Source organism: Cygnus olor, chromosome 9, assembly GCF_009769625.2.
Source record: "Cygnus olor isolate bCygOlo1 chromosome 9, bCygOlo1.pri.v2, whole genome shotgun sequence".
Lineage (NCBI taxonomy): Eukaryota > Metazoa > Chordata > Aves > Anseriformes > Anatidae > Cygnus > Cygnus olor.
The window spans coordinates 3,670,418-3,692,500 of NC_049177.1; the positions used below are offsets into that span (position 1 = coordinate 3,670,418).

A 22,083-nucleotide genomic window follows, 5' to 3' on the forward strand; every position below is an offset into this window, starting at 1 on the left:
TCTCTGTGTGAAGTGGTGTGGTAATCTATTGGCTCATCACCAGTCTCTCAGTCATGTGGCTAATCCAGAGGGTTGTCGTCTGAGGTGAAAGATGAGGGGAAGGATCTGAACATGACACATGTATGTGAAAGATCAAGACACTCCTGTCTGCTGTGTTATTTTTAAAATTAGAGCTAACAATGAGACGTGAGCAAGCTGTTTGTTCTTACCTCCTCCAAAACACTGTATGAGTGTGGATAAACCAGTTAATATTGTTGTCTTAGTTTTTCATATGCAAAATGAAGATGATTGTTACCTTCTTCACAGAGCTGCTAGGAGGATTAAATATAGAATAAGAACTACTCAACTCCTGCAGTGTTGAGTAACACAGAATTACTTGTAAAGAGAATACGTGAGCTTCATTGTTGCAGAACAGTAGTACTATCCAGCCCTTCTTCTCTCTCCAGATTTCCGCTTTAATGCTTCCTCTGTTCTTTTTAGTGTTATCTTGTTCAGTCAGATCACTTGGTTGCTGGAAGGTCTCATTCTCTATCCCAGCAGTCCCCTTCGATCTTGTGTTTCTTTTTAGCTGTTGCACAGTCAAGGTGTTCCCACCAGAATGTGTTTTGAGCCAGGTCTGCAGTTCTTCTCAAAAACCTTCTTTGTAATCTATTAATGGAAGTCACGCTTGTCCCCGATTGAGGAGAACATACCAGCAAAGCTTTCTGGAGACATACTGTGAGTAATATCACTGAATTGACTTGGACTTACATGACCCAAGAATTAGGAAAAGTGCGAAACTCTTAACTTGAAATTGGCCTGGTGCCACTGGGTCATGCAACTACAGTCTCTGCGATTTTTATGAAGAGCAGATGAGCTTGTAGCATTAATTTTTTGGGGAAACAAGACTGTTTCTCCACAGCCTAAAGTTAGTTTGGTTTAAAAAGGCTCTGTCCTCTCTGTTATCTTTGGTTGAAAATGATGGCTGGATGGAATACCAGGTGGTTTTGTCTGGCTGGGTAATTTTGTTCCTGACTAGCTAGATGCCATGATTTCATTGGAAATAAGACCTCTGAAATAAAAAGTGAGCTAACATATTTCTTCTTTTTCTCTCTTTTTCCTTTCTAAACATTATTTCGTGAGTACAATTTCAAACACTGTCACATAGGTCACAATACTACTCAAAAGTTGTCAACTTCCAGTGTGGATCATAGCAACCTATTAAGCTTATTCTGGTTCTAGAAGTAGCAAGAAACTAGAAGACTAATGGCTAAGTGAATTTGCTGCTTTCTTTTGATGAGATCTAGAATGAACTTTGTGTTAGGAGCAGAGTCTCTTTCACCCAATGTGTTTGTTAACACCTTGCTAGCTGGCAGTGCAGTGAAATTGTATCCTAATGAAACTTCCAGCACTGTAAAATCATCACATATCCTTGATAAGCAAATAACACGGTGAAAACAGTAATGTGGGTGTGTTCATCCATTTTCGTAACAGTGTTGTTATTTAAGCAAAATGGTTGTCAGGTATAACAGCAATATAAACTGATGCCAAATAGGTTAGCTCTTTCAAGCAGAGCTGTGATGAACATCACAGCTTTAAGAATTTACTGTTTTGTTTGGTTGTTGTTTGCTTAGTATATTTTTGCTACTTAGTACCTTTGTGTGTGTGTGCAGGGTTGAAAGCACTTTCAGAAGCTTGTCAGTGAAGAATCTATGATTGATCACATCACAGTAGACATTCAAATAGGTTCTCTCTAATAAATTCTTGAAAATCTAATAAATACTTGATCTTTATGTAGACCCTTATTGTGTCACTTTGCAGAAATCAGCAAATCTAGCTCCAGGGATCGCCAGAAGTTATTTTGGGAAATTACTGGAAGTACACTCTTAGTCTGAAAATAGTTCAAGCCAATTCTCAAAAAGAAGAGTTGAGACATGAATGACATACAATTCACATAGGTAACTGTCATTAGATGTAATACTTCCCTAAAAAAAATACTTCAATAGCTATAATGAGAAGGAAACCAGAAACAAAACTCAATAAAGGAAATAAATTACAGGTCCAATGTACTCAAATTCCTCCTTTGTCATCTTTGCCTATTTTGTTGCTTTCAGTATTTCTGCATTTTTATTTATTTATTTTTTTTTTTTTTTAAGGAGAATTTACCCAGCAAACAAGTCAGTTTTCTTATGTCTATCATTTACATTCTTGGTTTGTAATGTTGACAAACCAAATTTAGATTTATGACTATCTTTGATTTAACAGCCTTAGTGTTCTTCTGTAGTTCCATCTTTAATATACCTATTTGGTGCTATTGCTGTACTACAATACTCTTAGTTAAATTGTTACCTCTCTTAACTAAATTCTCTCTCCAAGTGTAGGACTGTGCACATTTCCATTGATCATGTAGGGTTCATGATCAAAATATTCAAAAAAACCCCTCCAGATAGAGGTTTTACCTCCTGTGCTTCTGCAGAGGAGAAAGGTCATGAGGGTTAAAATGTCAATGCTGATTTTGCTGCAGTAAATACAATGCTTCCATATGATCACAACTTTAAATTCCTTCTACAACTTTGTCACTGCCAAAATTAATCAGGGTAATGTATGACAGAGTGAACTGAAATATGTGAACATGATAAGGTATCCTGACTTCCTAAAGTAGGAAAAAAGCATTCATTTTTCAGAGTAAACTGAGTTAAAAGAAGATAATTCTCTAGACCAGCAGCTTATTTTGAAAATAATTGTATGACATAAAGTAACCTAAGTCATTGGTGTTTGTATGTTGTTTAAATAGTGTAGCTTGCAGTGAGGCTGCTTAAACAAAGGAGGGAGTTTGGTGTTGTGAGGATTCTTTGTTTGGGGGCGAGGGGAAAGGAGTGGTTCCCTGCCGGTGTTTTAGGTAACGGGAACTGCACGTGGGCTTGTGTGGGAGAACATCATGCACAGCTCCCATAAACCAGTGCCATGAGGCACAAAGCAAATAGGGACTTCTTGTATTATTATTGGTCACTCAATCCCCTGGTTTAGAGCCAGTTTAGGGAGTGGAGAATAGAGGTAACAGTTCCTCAAATCAGCAAAATTCAGCTGAGCTGAAAGTTGGGCAGTAGTCTCAAGCTTGGACGTGTTTACGCAGGGAAGCAACAGGTTAAAAAACGTAGCCAGCAAAGACTGGAAAAAGCCTAGCACAATCCACAGCCGTGATCTTTGCCCACGGACACTGCATGACCAGCGTGAAGCTTGGCTGCTGACCTGAAGCCGGCTGGCACCAGAGCGTCGATCCTCTCCGCACCGGCCTTGCCTGACCCCACGCAGCACTTGAGGCCTGCGGAGCAAGGTGCACCTCACTGTCAGAGGGCTCAGCCCGTGGTCACCAGTGTCTGCGGCCCTTCCTGTGGAGCATCTCCAGTGCTGTGAGGGCTCTGCCACCCAGGTCCCAGCCCAGCAGCAGCTGCACCCAGTCTATCTCCAGCAGTGGGAAGCCACGCAATTGCTATCAACCACTCATCCCCAATGGGGGAAGTTATGGGGCCATTCTTCGGGTGTACAGTGGCAACATACCTGACTAAAACAAATGAGCATTTGGCTGCAAGCACCTGAATGCCTGCCTTGGTCACAGTAGCAGACAGAACATGTCATGACTAAGTAAATTCCTGCAGCCCACACAGTCAAAGTGGTCCTCTTTTGGTTTTATAATTTATGAATATGTCACTGGGAATAAACACAGGGCTTGTGTGCTCCAGGCAGTGTTTAAGGCTGTATATTGCTCTTGTTTCACTGCATAACAAAATCCCCACCGCAGATGGCAGCAAGGCCAGAGACAAAGCTTATAATGAATTGGTGTTAATATTTTTTTTCCCCACATACAGTTGGAGTTTTGTAAACATTTTTGTGTTCGTATCTTCTCGTCTATACAGAATCCCTGCGTCCTCTGCACCTGTGTGGAAAATCTACAGCTGCTCTTCGAGTGACGTGACCTAGATTTTAAAACAAAAACTGCCCAGGAGGCTTTCAGCTGTAGCCTTACATTTTAACTGGAACTGAACTTTCCAAAAGTACGTTGGCCTTGATAAAGTTCTGGAACGGGTGAGCTGAGGAGGGAATTCTTGCAATTCAACCCTGGCTTTCAAATCCAGCTAGTGTAATTACAGTTTTGCTACTGGCCAGTAGCGCTGCTCTGGATAGCATCAAAGCATTCTTGTAAAACATTTTGAACTACTCCCAGTGACCACTTCTGTGGTCAGTATATAGTAACTTCTGAGTACATATTAAACTGTGCCTTGTTCAAAGAGTTGTGCAGTTTCTATATGCAGCCACCAGCACAGATCTGTGTGAATTAGCCACGTACCAAAACGACCAGGTAATTGTGAAGAACAAATAATTTGAGTAGCTGGGCATCGAGGCATTCATTGCATAACTGCACTTCAGACACTGTCTGGAGTCAGTGGCAGCTTCCCAGGCAGGATCTATCATATCGGCTCCTGCATCTGGAATGGGCTGTATCAAAAGCTTTAGCAAATCTATGCCTACAGAAACGCAATTTGACTTTAATCAATTTTATTGTTAAAGAGGAAAACGTAGATAAAATCTTTAAGACTGCAGAAAGGAAAAATTTAATTTGTAGGAAGCTAATTAATTTGTTTTTAAATTTTTTTTTCAGTCTCTTGGCAGAGGGCAGCTTGTTTAGAGAACCTGACTGGCTGGTAGCAGAAGACAGCATCCATAGCGGTGGTGTTTCTCTGTGCGAAGGTTAGTGAAAATTACTTGTATTTATTTTCTTCTTTCTCAAAGGAAATACACTATGGCCATCCAAAGGAAAATAAAAAGAAGGAAAAAATGAATTAGATAGTAGTGTAGTAGATAAGGAAGGACATACTGGGAGAAGAATCAGAAAGTGACTATCAAAGTGTGTGTATATCAATCTGTGTGTAAAAACAACAAATGTACAAACAGCACCTATTGCAAACTAACCAACAGTCACAAATCATCCTTGAAAACTCTATTTTTGTTCCACAATAGCCTTAACATCTGTATTAAGTAGGCATTTATTCATTATTGGAATACATAGTGAATTACAAGTGATGTTTTTTGTTTGGATTCAAGTTATGGCTTGCTTTATATTGCAGTTGTGATGCACATGTTGTAGCGGATGTTTTTAAAGAGGAGTATCTGTTAGAGGAAACGTTTAATTATTTGTGTTTTAAATGTGTAAAATATTCACTCAGGACTCAATTTCATTAACAGACACATTTCTGTGAGATTGGGGTACGATTCAGCAGTTTCTGTTGAAGCAAGGGAAGTTTGGAATTATTTTCCTGAAGGTGATAGTCATCCTGGATCTCTGTCAGTGTAAATGCAGTCTGTATATGATCCTTGCTTCTGAGCAGGCTACTTAGTAAATTAGACAATCCTTTTGTATTACTGCTAGGTTTGAGGGCTCTCTCTTCTGGAAAAAGACAAATACACAGATAAATCTACCTACCTATTTAGATGATACCTGAAGAATTTCTCTGAAATGCTTGTGCAGTATTTTGGGTATATATGCAATACAAAAGACTGGCATAGAGAAGGAAATAAATTGAGGCCAAATGTTTACGTTACCTGTTGTCATTGCATATTAATTGCGGTTCCTATTTATAATACTGTATGTAATGAAAGAAATGAAATAATGAAATTTCCCATGAAGTATGTAAGGTTATCATAGTTGTCAGTCAGCCTATTCTGGTAATGCTGTGGAGCTAAGCATCAATTTTCAAATGCTCTCCTCTTCCTACTTTTCCTATCAGCTTGCTGCTGCTATTCTTAACTCCTAAGCAGACAGCATTTGTGTTGGAGGAAGTTGAAAAGGAGGTATTTCATGTCTGTGTTTCTCATTGAGAACAGTTTAAAAGCTGGAGAGATACATCTGAACGTTTGTGCGAAAAAACAATGCAAATAATACAAACCTATGAGTTTTCCAATGAAGTATTGTTTTTAAAACAGGTGAATTTTTTACAAGGTCATTAGCAATTACTTCAATGTGACAGACATAGAAAGTGTCTTTATTATATGTTTCCATGTGTTAGAATAGGCCTGATTTCCCTCAGTGTGAGGCAATGACAGATACTGTCTTCTCCATTGGGATCGGAGGTTATGCAGCATTTCTGAGAACCAAGCCACTTGCTGCTACTTCTGCACTCCTGAAATTAACTTCTTAAGGCATTCAGAACTATAAAAAGTGATTTATATAATTCTCTGATATTGTGAATTATTTGCAAAACCCTTGTATTTTCAGGAAAAATAGAGCCATTCTTATGACATCATTAAAGAGTGACAGACCTAAAACTAAACAAAACAAAAAAATCACATTTGGGTAAGCTATCATGCATCATTTATGGTTTAAATCTTTGTTCTTTGCATTTTATTAGGATTTGCAGTGCTTTTTCTGTTCTTTTCTGTTTAAAGGAGATAGTGCTGATAAAGAAATAGCTCTCTTTTCCTGCTTGGTATGATCTCTTGCCTTTAAGTTAATAAACCACATAACATATATGTGCATGCATGCACATAAATAACAATTTTTAGAAAGAGAGAGAGGTGAATGCTGGGAGAACCACCTCAATAACTTTATGAACTTAAGTGCTGACTGCTCTGAAGAGTTATGATCCTTCTGTTTAATGGTGAGCATTGCTGTAGGGTCATATTACTATTCTTTCTGCTGTATATATTTGCTTTCCTTCTTGCAATAAAAAGAACCCTTGCTTTTACTGTAGGCATTTCCAATTTGCAACAGATCAGCAACCTACTGTTGTTTCTTTGTCAAGGCAAGGTCCTCAGTACCTGTCCTTTATGGGGCTTTCCAGGTGATTTACTAGCTATGACTTTCCCTTCGTACAACATCTGAAATTTCATCAAAATAATTTGGAACATACTGGGATCAAATAAATAGCATAGCTTGAAATACTTATTTTCCAAGATAACCACACTAAAACTTGCCAAACCAAACATTATCATTAAAAATGTGGCTCAACAATAATACCTACATCTGAACTGGAGTGGAAGGGGTTTCATGGGAAAAAGTTCTCTCAACAATATGCTCTCTACTTGGAGTAGAGAAAGCATACCTAATTTAAATAAGTTTAAACTGAAGCCAGTACTGTGTCTGATCTTTATTATCTGCTATCTTTTCAGAGTCTATTTCTTTATTTTTAAAGTGCTAGCTCAAGAAAATTCCCCCCCCACTTTTTTTGTTTTTGTTTTGTTTTGTTTTGTTTTTGAGGAGTCATTAGGGAAAGTAAACTATATTTCCATCAAAGTCTCTTCTTCTGCTTTGCCTTTGAATTTTGTGACTTTGGGACCCCTAACAGAACATTGAGCTAATTCTTGGCTATACAGTGCTTGGGGAGTTCAGCTTGAAGTATAATTTGTAGCATTTGAAACTAGGAAAAAATAAAGGTTACATGATGAGATTATTGGAAAGGAAGTGGGAAGAGAGAAACTGGATGTTGGGTTTATCAGCTTTGCATTCAGTACTGGAGACAGATTCCCAAATTTAGTAGTGTCATCTAAGAACAGCTCATGCCTTTTAAGTGGCTTAAAGGCTGAGGCTCTGAGAGGCAGTTTCCACACTTTTCATAATCTACCTGAAGTTTGTTAATAGAGTTATGTCTGTCACAGATGGGAACGACAGAGCAGGGCATCTTCTTCAACATCGTCACCTCGTCCAGCTCCACAGATGAAGACCAGCGTGAGTTGATAAAGCCAGCTGCTAATTTAGTTGAAACGTCTTTTCCCTTCATTTTTTGTGAATGAAAGAGGTGAGATAAGTGCTCTGAGGAGGACGGTGGCAGAGGGCGAGCCACGTGAACAGTTTGTCTCCCAGGGACTGGATAGCAGTAGTACAGATGCAAAGCACCAGATCAAGAGGATAAGGGGATTAAGTAATCAGGGTAAATTCCTCTTCCTGATAAACTCAGTGGAAACTTTGCTGTTGTCTCCTCTGATTCTTTAGCAACGAGAGCTATGATTAATCAGCAGTGTGGAGTTTGTCTTCTTTTTTGTGTGCAGTTTGTTCCAGGAGGTTTCTAGGAGGAGGGAGAGGGGATGGTGAAGCATTAGACTGCTGTGCTTTCAGCTGGCCTTTCCTGTCCTTTCCACATAAACTTTTCTATCAAGTATCATACAAGTACATGCCATCCTGCCTCCTGAACGAATCTAGTGTTTCATTTTGTCCTTGCTTAGAATTCTCAAGTTGTTTCTTTTTCCTAAACATCAGCGCAGCTAACATTTTGTCCTTCCTATAGCTCCCATCGCACTTTGATAAATTTTGACTATCCTTTCACCAGCTTTATTGTCACTAATCAGTGTATTACTGTTTCCTAGCTTGTCATTTAATAACTGAAATACTAGGACATATAAGAACATGGGAAATGACACGTGTCACCCAGTTGTCATGTTTGGAATTGTAGCAGCTCTGTTACACATGATGCAGTTGTAAATCAAAATTTTCCATTGACCTGGAGCTTAGAAGGGTACTCTCAGTACAGTATTTGCTTAGTCAGTTTTGCTGCTCTTGATATAAATATCTGTGGTTTTTTTTTTTTAATTATTATTATTATTCCTATTTCTTATTTCAATTTGCTATTCCTAGTAAACATACATTTCTTTAGCCTGCCCTTGTCTTTATGGGAAAAGACATTTGCAACCATTCTTGAGATTGGGTGGAAGGTTTTGATTGTAAATTGATTGGTAAAGAGTGTATAAAATCTTGCATGTTTTCTGTAGGCAAGAAGTTATGAAAGTGTAGAGAGTTCCTACAGTATCAAAGGAGAAAATGATGTTTGTTTAAAAAATGGCTATTGGCTATCTGAAATAATTCAGGATAGGAAGGTTTTATGAAGCGTTATAAATTCAGGGCTGAATGTATTTGTCTCTAAAATTTATCTAAAGTCAAGAGAAAAATTAAAGATGATTTAGTTCTGATAGTGTAAAACTGAGCCACATTCAGTAACTAAAAAAACTTGTCAAAAACACCTGCTTTGCACCAGGACTAGCACATGAAAGCAAATTTAGGATTCTGAATTCACCCTGTTTTTGAGATGCAGCCTGCCAAGATCACGTAATCTCTCTAAAAACTTTGAGATCTCAAACACTGATTTGCTTCAGTATTTTCAGGTAATTTTTGCCTTGCCCTAAGGTCTTGCTTGTGAATTTCAGACATGGTGGTGTTATTTTACTGAAGTTGAGACTGCGTGTGTCAAAATCAGCTTTCGAACGGAAGGATTGTTTCAGCCTTAGCTACGAAGAGGCCATTGTCTCTCCAGAATAAAGTAGTAGATATTTCAGAAGTGCTTTGAAGTTGTTCCAGCCTCTTCACAGAGCTGTGAAATCTGATAGCTCAGCTTTTAAGCTGTTTGTGAAAGCACAAACTGTAGTACTTGTGGAATTCATTCAGTGACTTCCAAACTGGAGCCTGGCCTGGGAGTGGGAAGAAAGAGTTTAAGAAAAAGGGGGGAAAAAAAAGGCTTCAGTAGTATGTGGCAGTTAACTGTCAACTTTGGCATCTTTTCAGATTTGCGGCTTCATGCTTTCTAGAGATAAACTGTGACTTTTCCCCAAGGACTGGAGGATTTTATTTTCTTTTCCACTGAAACTCGTAGAGCTGTATGACTGCAGGAGCTAAACGAAGCACAGAACTACCAGCATCATGCCTGCCGTGCTCTTAGATGGTAAATTTATGGGTGCAGGACATTTCTGGGAGCTTGTTCCCATTTGCATTAGTTTCTCAATGTTTTCCATTTGTAGAACAGATAAATAGGACCCCCATCTATCCTATTTATCTACAGTACATGCTGTGTAGTGTTTCATCTGGGTTTGCTGGAAGCCTTTTGTTCCATTAGCAGGTGTATTGAGGATGTTCTGTGGGCTCAGAGCATTCCTGTACACCCTCTGGGAAAGGCGAGCTGGTGTGAAAGCAGAGAAGGAGCAACCCTGGGAGTAACCACATCCTGAAAACATCAAACTTTCTTACCCTTTTCATTGTCACTAGAGCTGAAATACGAGTGGGCAGCGAGGCCTCTGTTCCTGCTGTGTAGCCTGTTGCTTTTGTTTTATTTCAATAGAGATGAAGGAATGTATTCACTTAATGTCTCTTCCTAGTGTTCTCTGGACTTGCCTTGACTATGCAGTACTCTGGAGTCAGGACTTCAGTTTTGCCCCAGCTCAAGTCTTGTCCAAATGCAGAAATTTTGAGATGAGGATAGTGGTAGTTTTGCTTGAACTGCCTGGCTTGTCTGGTCAAATAGGCTACAGCTCGAGTTAACGCAGTTTGACAGCTGCTAACACAGTTATTCTGTGCAGTAATCCAATCCCTCTGTGCAATGCAAGTGTTACTTTGCAGCGCGGCCAGTCTCAGCTAATGATCCCAAAGAGTGAGAGATGAGCATTCAGCTAACAATCCCCAAAAGTGAGAGATGAGCATGACTTACAACACTGGGGGGGAGAATGTGCATTTCTACTTGCTAAGGACTGATAGGACAGATTCGTGGACGTGTAGGTAAAAGTCAGAAAGCTCAGGCTAAAAACAAAATTGCAGCTACCAAGGCAGGAAGGATAGCAAGGACATACCTGAGTAATCAAGTAGAGGAAAGTAGGCGTTTATTACTTAATGAGGAAATGAGAGAATAATAGGTGACCTAGGCAAAGGTATTCGATGTCTTTCTCCCTTCAGCCACCAAAGAAAAGATGAATTGTGACCAGATGCTTAATGCAGTTAATTTTAACAAAAAACAGACAGAAATAAAAAGGAACAGGTCAGGTGTACTTGACAGATAAGACAGATTATGCAAGTCAGCAGGACTTGATACTATATCCTAGAATATGAAAAAATTGCAAATGCTAAGCTATCTGCCATTCTCTTTAAGAAAATTGGAAGATGAGTGACTCTCCTGATGATGTCAAGAAGCCAAATGTATTATCTGTGCTTGAAAATGCAGAGGAATCTGAGAGGAGGGATGTCATGGAGAATTTACAGAAAGCTAATGCTTATTCACTATCAAAAATGGATAATGGTCTAAATTATTAGCTGATACTTTAAAATCTGTATTGTCCTCACGAATATGATAGATAACTATCATGGTGCCACTGTGTGTGACTGGTATAGTAGTTTTGGTGGAACCTTTTTTTCAAAGACAGCTAGGATACAGTCCTACATGATGTTCTCATGCACAAATTATGTTTTTATCATGAAAACATGGTATGGTGAGCACGCAACCGACCAAAACATCCCTGGGATGAACCAGCAAATGGGGATTTAAAACTTCTAATCTAAAGACTGCCAAGGGAGGTCATGAAGACTTTGTTGCTGGAGTCTTTTAAAAGCAGTGTAGATATATGGCACTTGATTGCACCTCAGAGGTGGGGTTTGGACGAGATGATTTCCTGAGATTCCTTCCACTTCTCTGTTCTTGTGACTGTGACGTGAGGCTGACTGGGGAGATATTAACTCAAGCACAAATAACTCAAGTTAACTGTGCACTGAAGACGCAACCCTCAGCTTAATAGAGGTCGTTTTAAAACCTGAATGGGAAAACGTGGTTTCATATGTGGTAATAATGTCCCAGGAGGACATCCCAAGATGAATGGTAGCTTTGAGAGTGATGTGGATTGATTGGAGAGGCTCCAAAGAGTAAATGATCAAACAACTAGAAAACAAGCCTAGAAGGGGGACTGAAACTACCTGGCTTGTTTAAAGAATAAAAGACCAGAGGAGACATTGCAAGACTCTTCAAATACAGAAAAGGCTGCTCTAAGGAAGAGCAGTGTGTTGTTTGCAGAGAGTAAAAGCTCTGTGGTAGATGGAACAAGAAATATTAGAACTAAATTGCAGCAGAAGAGATTCAAAGAAGACAGGGGAAAAAAAAAAGAAAAGTAGAAGAAGATGAGGGGAAAAAAAGCCTGTCCAAAAGCAGGGGCAGCAATGCACTGGAAAGGAGAACTAGGGGTGATTATGAAATCCCTGATGGTCAATCAAGAACAGGTTAGAGAAATATCTCTCAAGAATGACATGGAGAAACTTGTTCCTACTTCGGGACCTGGGATGGACTAGATGTCCTTTCAGTGTCCCTATCTGATTTCTTTTTCGAAGATCTTTTTTCTCCTGAGTAGGAATGTTTTGCCTTAATACTTGAGGTATGTGGGGATTAAATTTATTCATTTACTTTTCAAAATAGAGTTGTTACTCTCTGTTCCTAACAATCCTCTTGGCCTGGCAAGTAGGGAGAGCAGCCAAGACTGCATCTAAGATTTTCACATTTCCATTCCTTGCTTGTCTGTGTCAAGGAATATCTAGAGGATAACCTGTCCCCTACCCCACTGCAGCCAGCATTGCAACTTGTGTATGGGAGGTAAGAGATGCTATTTCTTTGCATGGGAGACTGCAAGCTGTGAACAGCTAGGCCGTATTTAATATCCAGACATTGCAAATGAAGCTGTTTTATGCAGTTGCCGTGTATGTGGATTCGTAATTAGCATTTGCAACAGTTCTTCAAGTAACACCTCAGCTTTGGCTAATTGCATATATTCAGATTCTTTTGCAAGTAAAATCCTCCCCAGCTAGAGCTTATGTTTAAATTTTCATTGTCTTTTTGGTGCTATGCTGTTTGGTGCTGTGATGTAAATTAAAGAATAAAATAAAACTGGATGCAGAATGCAGTTCAAATTTAGGCAATGTCAGATAAGATTTCTGAGTCTAGATCTGTTAAAAACTACAGAATGATCTGTCATTTCTGTTTAAGAGTTCAGAAGGAAGCAGACAGTTTGGATCAGGCAACAGTCTGCAGCGATGTGTCCAAAACAAGAGCTTTTGTTCCACACTGGGCTGATGCATGCCATCAAATATGCGAAGAATGCAGGGCCGTTTGTGGTGCTACTACAGATACCATCACAGGGAAGCTAAGCACCCAAATTCCTGTTGAAATAACATCAGCTAAGATGAAGGCAGTCAAAATAAAGCAAATTCAAAGCAGGAGGATGCCATAGCCTGCAAGCCTGTTAGTGTTTGATATAAAATGATCTCTGTTTTTCTTTGAAATCCATCATTTGAAGACCTTTCCCTCAAGCAAGTGCCTGGCTCAGGCAATTAGTCGTGAGACCTTTCAGGGTTGAAGAGTCAAGGTTAGTTACAAGAAGGGGTTTAAGAATTTTGAATCAGCTAGTGTGATTTCAGTGAAAATCTATGAAGACAACATCCCTTACATCAGGAAATGATGTATTACCAATTGACTTCATTTCCAAAATCAAACATATCCATATATTTGAAAGCTCTGTGTGTAAATATGTATGGATTGGAGAAGTTGCACTGGTTTGTGAAAAGGTTTTGTCAATTGCTCTGAGCGATTTTCTTACCCATTTCGTTGGTGTTTGTTTGTTTGTTTGTTTGTTTAACAGCACCACAATTAATAGTTAAGATTGCATTCATACTTTAAAGTGAAGTGGGATTTATTATTGTTTTTGTGCATGAAAACAGTGGTTGAACATAACCAAAAATAACTGTTTTTCAGGGAAAAAAATATCTTTCCAGGGAATTGTATGAAAATGTATTTGTTTGTTTGGGAATTCAAGCAAATTAAGAGTAACTCTCTTCAAATTTTACAACATCTGTAACACTCGAACTGTCAAGGATGTTTTAGAGCTTGAAATTCTAGGCAGGCATAGACAGAAATCCACTCCAATAGGTTGACTACCTTGATAATAATTGAAGTGAGCAAAATTTCTAACATACTACATCATTAGTAGTAGTCGAAGAATTAAAAAACAAAACCAAACACAGCAAGCACCAAATTTGTCAAATGGCACATCTGAACTCTGATACTTGCCATTTTTGGAATTAGCTCCTTTGGACAGCTGGTAGGGTTCATCTTCAGTAAAGCAAATATTGTACAGAAGTGAGTTTATCTTTTACTCCAGAATTTGAGGCAAAATAAGGAGCTACATTTCTCAGAACCATGGCTCAAGAGGTTGCTCTGTGTCGGGACCACCATCTGCTGATGCTTGTCAGTGTGCTGTAGTGGGAGGCATTTTTCATCAGCCCTAGGGTAGAGCTAAAGTAAATCTCTTCTGTTTGCCGCGTGCAACTTTAAGACATCATAAGCACAAGTAAGCGCATCTGGAGAATAGGAGTTCATAGCTATTAAACACCATAGTCTCAGCTGGTTACAAGATCTCCTGTTGGAGGGAGGTTAAGGGGACCCTTGGACTGACCCAAGCTGGCGCTTCTGATGCTGGAAATCAGAGTGCTAGAAGTCAGGGTGCCTGGAGGTTACCTGTATGGTGTCACAGAAGAAAACAGCCTGCAAAATACTGATTAATATGGAAAAGCAGGCAGGTGGATTGCAGCAGCAGGGGCTGGACCAGCAGTGAAATGGGAAACCAAGCAGATTAAACTCCTTCTGGAAAGCTCGGTTGGTAGAAGCAATGGTTTGGATGCCAAGCCCCTGTTAACCCATCTCATCTGGAGGAGTCACTGCAGAGAATCCCCCCAGCCTCTGTGTCAAAAAAGTAGTTGAGTGATATGACACCACAAATTCAACACAACTGGTATTTTACTATTTTTAATTCAACCTTATTTTAAATTACGCTTCTTTTTCTTAAGCTCTTAATTCATATATCAGATCAACAGATTTTCCTGCCTTTTTAAATGGAAACTGTGTGCTAATTAGGGGAAAGGGGAAATTTATTTCCAGTGTCCGTATCTTCCATCAATGAAAAGATGGACAGGAATCTTTGCAGAACTGAGTTTGAGTTCTAATGGACAGGTCTAGTCAGAGCTAAAAGGAAATTTCACTATATTTTTTGTAGAGAAGGCTCCCAATGCTCATGAGCAGCTGAATCTGTCTCAGGGAAACAGTATGTTACCAAAAATAGATTGCAGCCTAACTGTAACTAAAATCAGATTGCAGAAACCAAGCTATTTGGAGTCCTGATTTCTACTGCAGAAGATGAATCTATTACAACCAGCTCTGATTATTATGTATTTTAAAATGTGCCGGCTGAGCCCTGTTCTGAAATTAATGCACTTGTGAGCTTCTATCAAATACGGTTGTAGCATTCTCTGCAGATTTTCTTCAGACTCCCCAAAGCCAGTGAAGATCCAGTTCATGGTTATGAGGCCAAAAGGAAAAGCACTGCATGCAATCTATTTATAGAAGATGAAGCAAAACAGTGTGATAAAGGGCAAATGAGAGCCTACAACGAGAGGCATCTCTCTGTTCCCAGTCACATGCTCTTTACATGCAATTTATTTTTTACTATACAGTGTTCCAGGGAAATGAAATCACTTGACACAGCCTTAATTTTGAGTAGAAAAGAACCATTCAGGGTTTCTTTACTGTTTATAATACACTCACTTGTGGGTATTGCTGTCTGAGAGGTTCTGTTTGCAGGAGTTTCTGCAGGGGCCAGGACTTCTCCTGCAGGTGCTTGCAGAGATGTGACCATAGGCTGCCCCAGGGACATTCAGGACGCAGCATTCAAAGCCAGCCTCAGAGATAAACACACAGCTCTCACTCATGAGCCTCAGACGTTTGGTACGACACGATAAGCAGCCACCTGCTCTGACACATCGACATTTAAAGGCAGTAGTATAAGCACAGAAAGTGGAAGCCACCTCTTCCGAGTTTCTGTGTGCCAATACCCACTGAACGCACAAGTTCCTGTTCCCTGTTCCTGTCCTTTTGTTCTCAACACAAGGGGCAAAGGACTTCTCTGTCCCAGGAGAGTGTCTACATTCACTTTAATTCGATAATTTATTTCTTAGGTGTGATGTCTCCAGGAAGGGGGAAGGTGCTGAAGAAAAACTGAGTGAATTATATTCTTGAGGTCCAGGCAGATGAAAATAAATGGCTTCTCAGGTAGTTTGCTTTCTTGTTCTCTTTCCCTTTCCTTTGTGTTTGTGATAAAGTTTGAAGGAGGCTGAACAAACTGAAGTTTATCTCCCAAATATAGCGAATGTTACTGTCATTTCAGAGTATTTTCCTAGACAAGGTGATTTATGGCAGCAGGCTTTTTCCCTGGACGTTAACAACACATTTGCAGGTTTGCAGTGCGTGCGCTTCCTGAGCTCCTCACCAACATCAGTGGGTCAGCCATCACCCAGGCGGTTGTGTCTGACCTTTGCCAAATTACTTTTCCCTCCTGTGAGCTCACAAGTTTGTTTAAAAATATTAAGACTCATTGTGCATTGTGACAAGTGTAAGAATGGATAAAATATCAAGGCTTTAATGCTTAGTGATGCTGCATGAGAGCTAAGCGCCGCAGCTAGGAAGCTGGGTAGCAAGGATCAACGAATGTGATGCATCTATCTGTATTCCCATATGTCAGTCTCTCAGACAATTTCACAGATTTGCTAATGGGGAAAAGGCTTTTCAGTAAAGCTTCTTCAGGGCCCTTACAGAGATGTGAATGTACTCCAGAACCTTGATGAGTGATAAGAGGAAACACTGAAAGACAAATTTCCACTGCTGTTTCTTAGACACATGACCTGCTTCATAAGTCAGGAGTCACTCGGAGTTTAAAGAAATCAATGCTGGCTTCCTCCCAGGATGCAAACTCTTGAGAGCTCTGTTTTGTGTGTGTGTGCGTGTATGAATGTATACACACACATATAATGCTATTTTCAAGTACTCAGTGGGAAATGAATGGAGCTGCAGGAGCAGCAGAATGGAGGACTAATTCTGTATCCAGTGCATAACCCAAACACTGCGGCTGAGTTGATGCCAGGGAGGAAGGCAGAGCAGGAAAGCCAACCCTGAAACGAGGTTGGGGGATGCCCTACAGAGCTTAGTCCAGTGTAATGGCTAGAAAAATCCCCACCTGCTCTGATCCTGGGGTGTCCTTGCTGAATGCTAGAACTGACATAGACAAAGAAAAAAAGGAAGAAAAAATAAATTGTGAAGTGTGGAAGAGAGGAAGAGTTATTTTTCAGCAATGCACGCTGTGGAAGACTTACTGGGTAAAAGAGAAAATGGTGATTTTGCAATGCCCTGATGGTTCATAGCGGTGGTTGTGCAGATACATTGTGCTATGCTTTCCCTCCACGCCTTAGACATCCCAGTCAGACCAAGCCTGTCTCATGTGGAACACTGCCCTTACAACCAGCAGATGGGCAGACGGAGCAGAGGAACAGATGGGGGTTGTCAGTACCCAGCTGCCTTGGCGAGGAGGGACCTGCGAGAGCGGCAGGACGGGTGCCCTGGCCACCCAAGGTGGTGCTGGTGGGTGGAGCGCGGGTGGTTGGAGCTGCCCGGGCTTGGCTTTGCCTCCCCGCTATAGGTGTTTCTGAGCACGCTGTGAAGTCTCAGCTCATCTGTTCCTGTCTGTTGTGGCATCGCTGGTATGTTTTCACTTGTAGTCATTTGTGCGTGCAGCCGGTACGGCTCTCCCTCGAAGTTCGGATACAAGCAGAGCTCGTCAGTGCGTTATGGATGGAGGAACAAAACAAATCCTCAAATGCTGGTTCCCTTAGCAACAACCTGGAGCGAGGATGAGTCCAAGAGAAGGGCTTTAAAGCTGCAGTGCTGGAGCCCAAATGGACACAAATCTGCCTCAGCGCCCTGCCTGTCTCAGCCTGAGCCTCGCCTCTTGCTAACATGGAACAGGCTGATCCCATTCATTACTGTCACCTTCAAATATAAACCTGCTGGAACAGATAGCTCTTCACAAAGCCATTCTGTACTCCCACTAAGTGCTAACAAACAAGACTGTGCTTGTAAGAGCACCATAAAGTGGCAGTGTGTTCTTTCTTTCTTTTTTTGTTTTTTTTTTTAAGATGATCAAGAGGGACCAGAGACACAGGACACCAGCTAAGGGATGTTCAGATTACCAGACTTTGTGATGAAGAGAATGTGCAGCTGACTGCATATGCTATTCCAGAAAAATAAACACCCCTCTTAAATATCTAGCCCTCTTTCCATCTCTGAAGGATTTCTGCCGGGTGATGTAAGCATCTGAGGGGAGAGCTTGGAGCCTGTGGGGCTGCCACCCTGGTGCTTTGGCGGGGTGGAACAGCACAGCCTGCAAACTCCAGGGCATCTACACGCTCTTGTGTGCTCTCGGCTGTCTATAACTGGCTTTTGTCCTGAGGCTCCAGCTGTGGGGTAGTCCTTCAGCACAGAAGTGCCTCCCCTGGCACAGCAGGGGGCTGAGTGCCTGGCAGAGCAGGGGCTGGCTGCGAGGGCACCCACTGCCTGGGTTTTAGCTGAGCTTTCACTTCGAGGAGCTTTTTGGACTCACTGTAAAGTAAAGCAGCCTTTACTCAGAGAGACTTCTCTGGCACGGAGGAAGCGCTTGGACTGGGAGACTGCCAGATCTGCAAGTCTTGCTGTTAATAGACATGTTTTGAAGCAAGCATTGATTTGTAAAGTATTATGTAAAGTGATAGGTCTCTTTCCTGAAGAGTGGCTGAAGCTTCAGAACTAAGCCTTTTATGTATTTCTTTTTCCTTTGCTGTTACTGTGTTAAAGTCTCCCGCATGAATACTTTTGACTATGTTGTGAGAATTCATCTATGTCTGCTCCTCGTTTCTCCTCTGAAGGCAGTGATGTGAAAGTTCAGGTAGATAGCCAGGTGTGCTTACCCAACTTCAGGTTTAAGAGTTTCCAAAATATACCCGGATTGCTGGCTTTGGACTCCAGCCCATAGACACATGCAATTGTGATGCAACATGTCTGATTCCCTGCATTGTTACCTCCCTTTTCAGTGCTTTGCTTATACTGCAGTAAGATCTAAATGGGCTTCACTATGTCACGAGTCATATGCGAGCACACATGCAGGTCTGTATGTACATAGAAACAGGGAGATAGGAAATACACCGTGATACTTTGAGTGCTTAATGTGTATGTGTTTGCATAACAAAATCCAGCCTATTCTGTTTCCATTTTTACAGGGACTTGTCTGATTACTTAATCCAGACCTCATCCTACGCTCGCTTACTGCCAAGGCTAACAGGCAAGCAGGAGGTGAGCCGAGTGGTGTGTGGTTAGTCCCCATACACGTTCTCTCTTCCTTCTCTTCCCTTGCTCTGCATTTTGCTTTCTTTCTCTCTTTCGCTCTTTCCCTCTTTCTCTTTTTCTTTCTTTCTCTCCTGTGTTTTGTTGTTGTTGTTGTCATTTTAGATTATGCGTTGCTTAGGTCAGGAGGCTCTTCACCTACGTGTTTACATTACGCCTAGTAGTACTGGGCTCTGATCCCAAATTTGGATCTGTGTGCTAGTGCAATATAAATAATAATAAGCGTAGCTGCTTTGGCATGCAGTCAGGTTGGAATCGCTGCAGCTCTGCAGTGCTTGTGGGCACTACCCGTTGCAAGACAGTTTTCTTATTTTTTTGCCTGAAAGTTACGCTGTGTACAGTACAAATAACCCCCCAGCACAATAAAATAATAAACAGCAACAGCATGGCAAAAACTTTAAGCTGTGCCAATGGTGAATGTATTTTCTTGCAAGACTGCAAATGTGCTGTGAGCATTTCTTGGTTTGTTAGCCGTCTTGGGATGTGTAAATATAACTAATCCAATCTAGGCTTTCATAGCGGAGTTTGTTGGTGAGTCTGAAGTCAGAAACCCCCTGAGGCTCAAAGGATAAGAGAAACAGGTGCTTTCCTGGAGCCTTAGATGTTATGCTACAATTAGTTTCTTCCTTTCCTTTGGGCTTAATAATGTACTCAAGTTGGTACATTATAACTATGGTAACATTTATAATAAGAAAATATGCAAATACAGCAACAACATAATTTTTTCAGGCTGCTTAGCAAGTAAATGGTTGTGTACAGAATGGCCTTCAATGCTAGGAATATCTTCCTGTCAGAGACAGCTCCTGTTATTTACGATGGCAATAAAACTACTGATTATTATTGGACGAATTTCTCAAACTGAAAAATATCAGATGTTTTACTTTCAAATCCTTCAGTATGGAACAAAAGGTATGGGTTTTCAGAAGTTTAGTCCCTGAGGATAAACAAATAAAGTTGTACAGAGCACACCTTGCTAATATGATTGCTCCTTATTAGCATAATAGTTTTCAAATAAACAACCTGCTAATGTCTCTAATAAGCAATTACTCTGTGATGAAAACTGCAAATGGAGCCCACTGGTGGATAACGGATAACAGTAAAATCTGTCAATAAAACAAATACTGTTCTGCCTGAGCAGCTCTCTTCTTTACTCCAAGAGAGCAGAGCTGCCTAGGTATTTTTATAGGCTGAGATTTGACAGCCAGGCATGTTACAGCACTGCTCTTCTGATATGCTGCTATGATGTTATGTGCAGTCTTTACACTTTATAATGTGAGTATTATAACTTAGTTGGAAGCGACCTACTTGGGGTACTCAGGCCAAAGAAAACCACAGTAGGATGAGTGTTTGCCCCAGAACAGTGATTTGCCAGATTATTAGTTTTTCTTTTTTCTTTCATAAAGCGAAGTTCATAATTAAAAATTCAGAGTCCATCCTATCTCTGAAACATGTAAATGAATGGAACTTGTCTCAGCATTCTTTCTTCTTGCTATTCTAAAACATAAAAAATCATTCACAATAGCAAAAACGTGTTAAATGTATGCAACAGTCTCACTTTTCCAAACATTCAGAAGTGTGAAAGATTTTCATAATTTTTCAAGCATAGTTGACAAACTATTTTCAAAACATTTGCAGATGTAATTTACATATTTGCCTAGTTGCTTTACCATTGATTAGAAAGCCATGCTGTGCTTGCTGTGCTCTCTGTATTCCTACAATCATTCTTCCAAAATAATTTTGCATATGTTCTCTTAGTTTTCAGGAAATAAGGATACGGAATATGAGAGGACCGTAAATCCCTAGGCCTGGCCCCCCCTGAATTCCACAGTGGATATTAGGTTTTTAATTTATATATAGCTTTGAATAAAAGGGATCATTTGAACGAAAATCATGAGCCATTCTTATCTTTGTTCCAACTCTGGACTGACATCATGGTATGAAAATGCAAGGAATGTACAGTAAAGCCTGGTGTGGGAAGAAGATCTTGGCAGAGGGATGATTAATAGTGTCTAAAAGAGGGAAAACAGTTATGTAATAAATACAGCCCATGAGATTCGAATTGAAGAAAGCATCACAGGTGCAGATTGTAAACAGGCCCCGAAGGAAAAAGTATCGGTCTTTTAAAGGTGGACTCTGTAAACAAACAGATGAGGCATAGGAAATATCCTTTCATATAAATTTATATGGTACAGATCAGAACATGGAGAATATAAGCACCATAAGTGTTTATAAACTCAAAGAACATCCATACTGCAGTAAAGCAGCACAAATTGTGCCACGGTGTAAATTTATATAGAGTGGGGAAGATGTGTGGTCTGATGGCTCAGTTTGTTTTTCTGACTTTTGCAAACGACATGATTTCTGCCTCTCTGGTTTTGTTTTGTTCCATTTAGCTGCTCTCAGCTACATAATTGTTCTTTTAGCTTGTAAATATTATGGTCAACCTCCAGCAAAGTTTAGATGAGGCCAATCCAATGTAAACAAGTGTGCCTATGCCAATGATGTGAGTAAGCAAAGCCATCCCTTGTGATATTTACTCCCCCTTTTCCTAACTCCCCTAGGACTGTGAGAACTTTGCCTAGCCAGTAGTGGTAGCACACAGCCTAGAGTTCAGTTTAACTGCCTGTCTGGGAGTTTTAGTCTATTTTATTTTATTTTTTCCATGTAGATGGAATGTAGATGATGTAGAAATTATCCAGTGAAATGAGAACAATAGAGCAGAGGAACTTCTAGGGAGCGTCCTCACATCTTTCCACGCTCGCGTGCCTGGCCCCGCTGCCTGCAAATGCGGCACAATGGCAGTACAGGTGGAGTGGGCAGAGCTGAGAGGCCCCAGAGGGCTGAGGATTAATGGCACGAGTTACCAAGACTCCAGATAAGCTGTGGTTTTACATGAGGCTGCAGTGCTGTGGCATGACACGGCGGTGTTGCAGCAATGCTGCGTGACTGTCTTGGATCCTCTGCTTGACCGTGCTGGGACTGCAGTTTTCTGGCAGGGCTCAGGCTCACCTGTGCAGCAGCTGGAAGGCAAGCGCTGTGGCTCTGCTGCACCCCTGGAGCTGTTACG

The 22,083-nt window shown here is 40.7% G+C and overlaps 2 long non-coding RNA genes across 2 annotated transcripts in view; both read left to right on the forward strand.

The window, feature by feature from the left end:
- Positions 1-3,810: 3,810 nt before the first annotated feature.
- Positions 3,811-16,466, forward strand: LOC121074988. The gene is made up of 3 exons (XR_005822668.1): positions 3,811-4,031; positions 4,637-4,725; positions 15,767-16,466. It is a non-coding gene; the product is annotated as an uncharacterized LOC121074988 (long non-coding RNA).
- Positions 16,467-17,806: 1,340 nt separating this feature from the next.
- The window catches only part of LOC121074708, a 4,409-nt gene continuing 132 nt past the window's right edge, over positions 17,807-22,083 (forward strand). Inside the window, exons 1-3 of the long non-coding RNA XR_005822501.1 lie at positions 17,807-18,779; positions 18,893-18,965; positions 22,002-22,083. The exon at positions 22,002-22,083 is cut by the window's right edge and continues 132 nt beyond it. This is a non-coding gene — a long non-coding RNA (uncharacterized LOC121074708). The remainder of the gene's footprint in view (positions 18,780-18,892; positions 18,966-22,001) is intronic.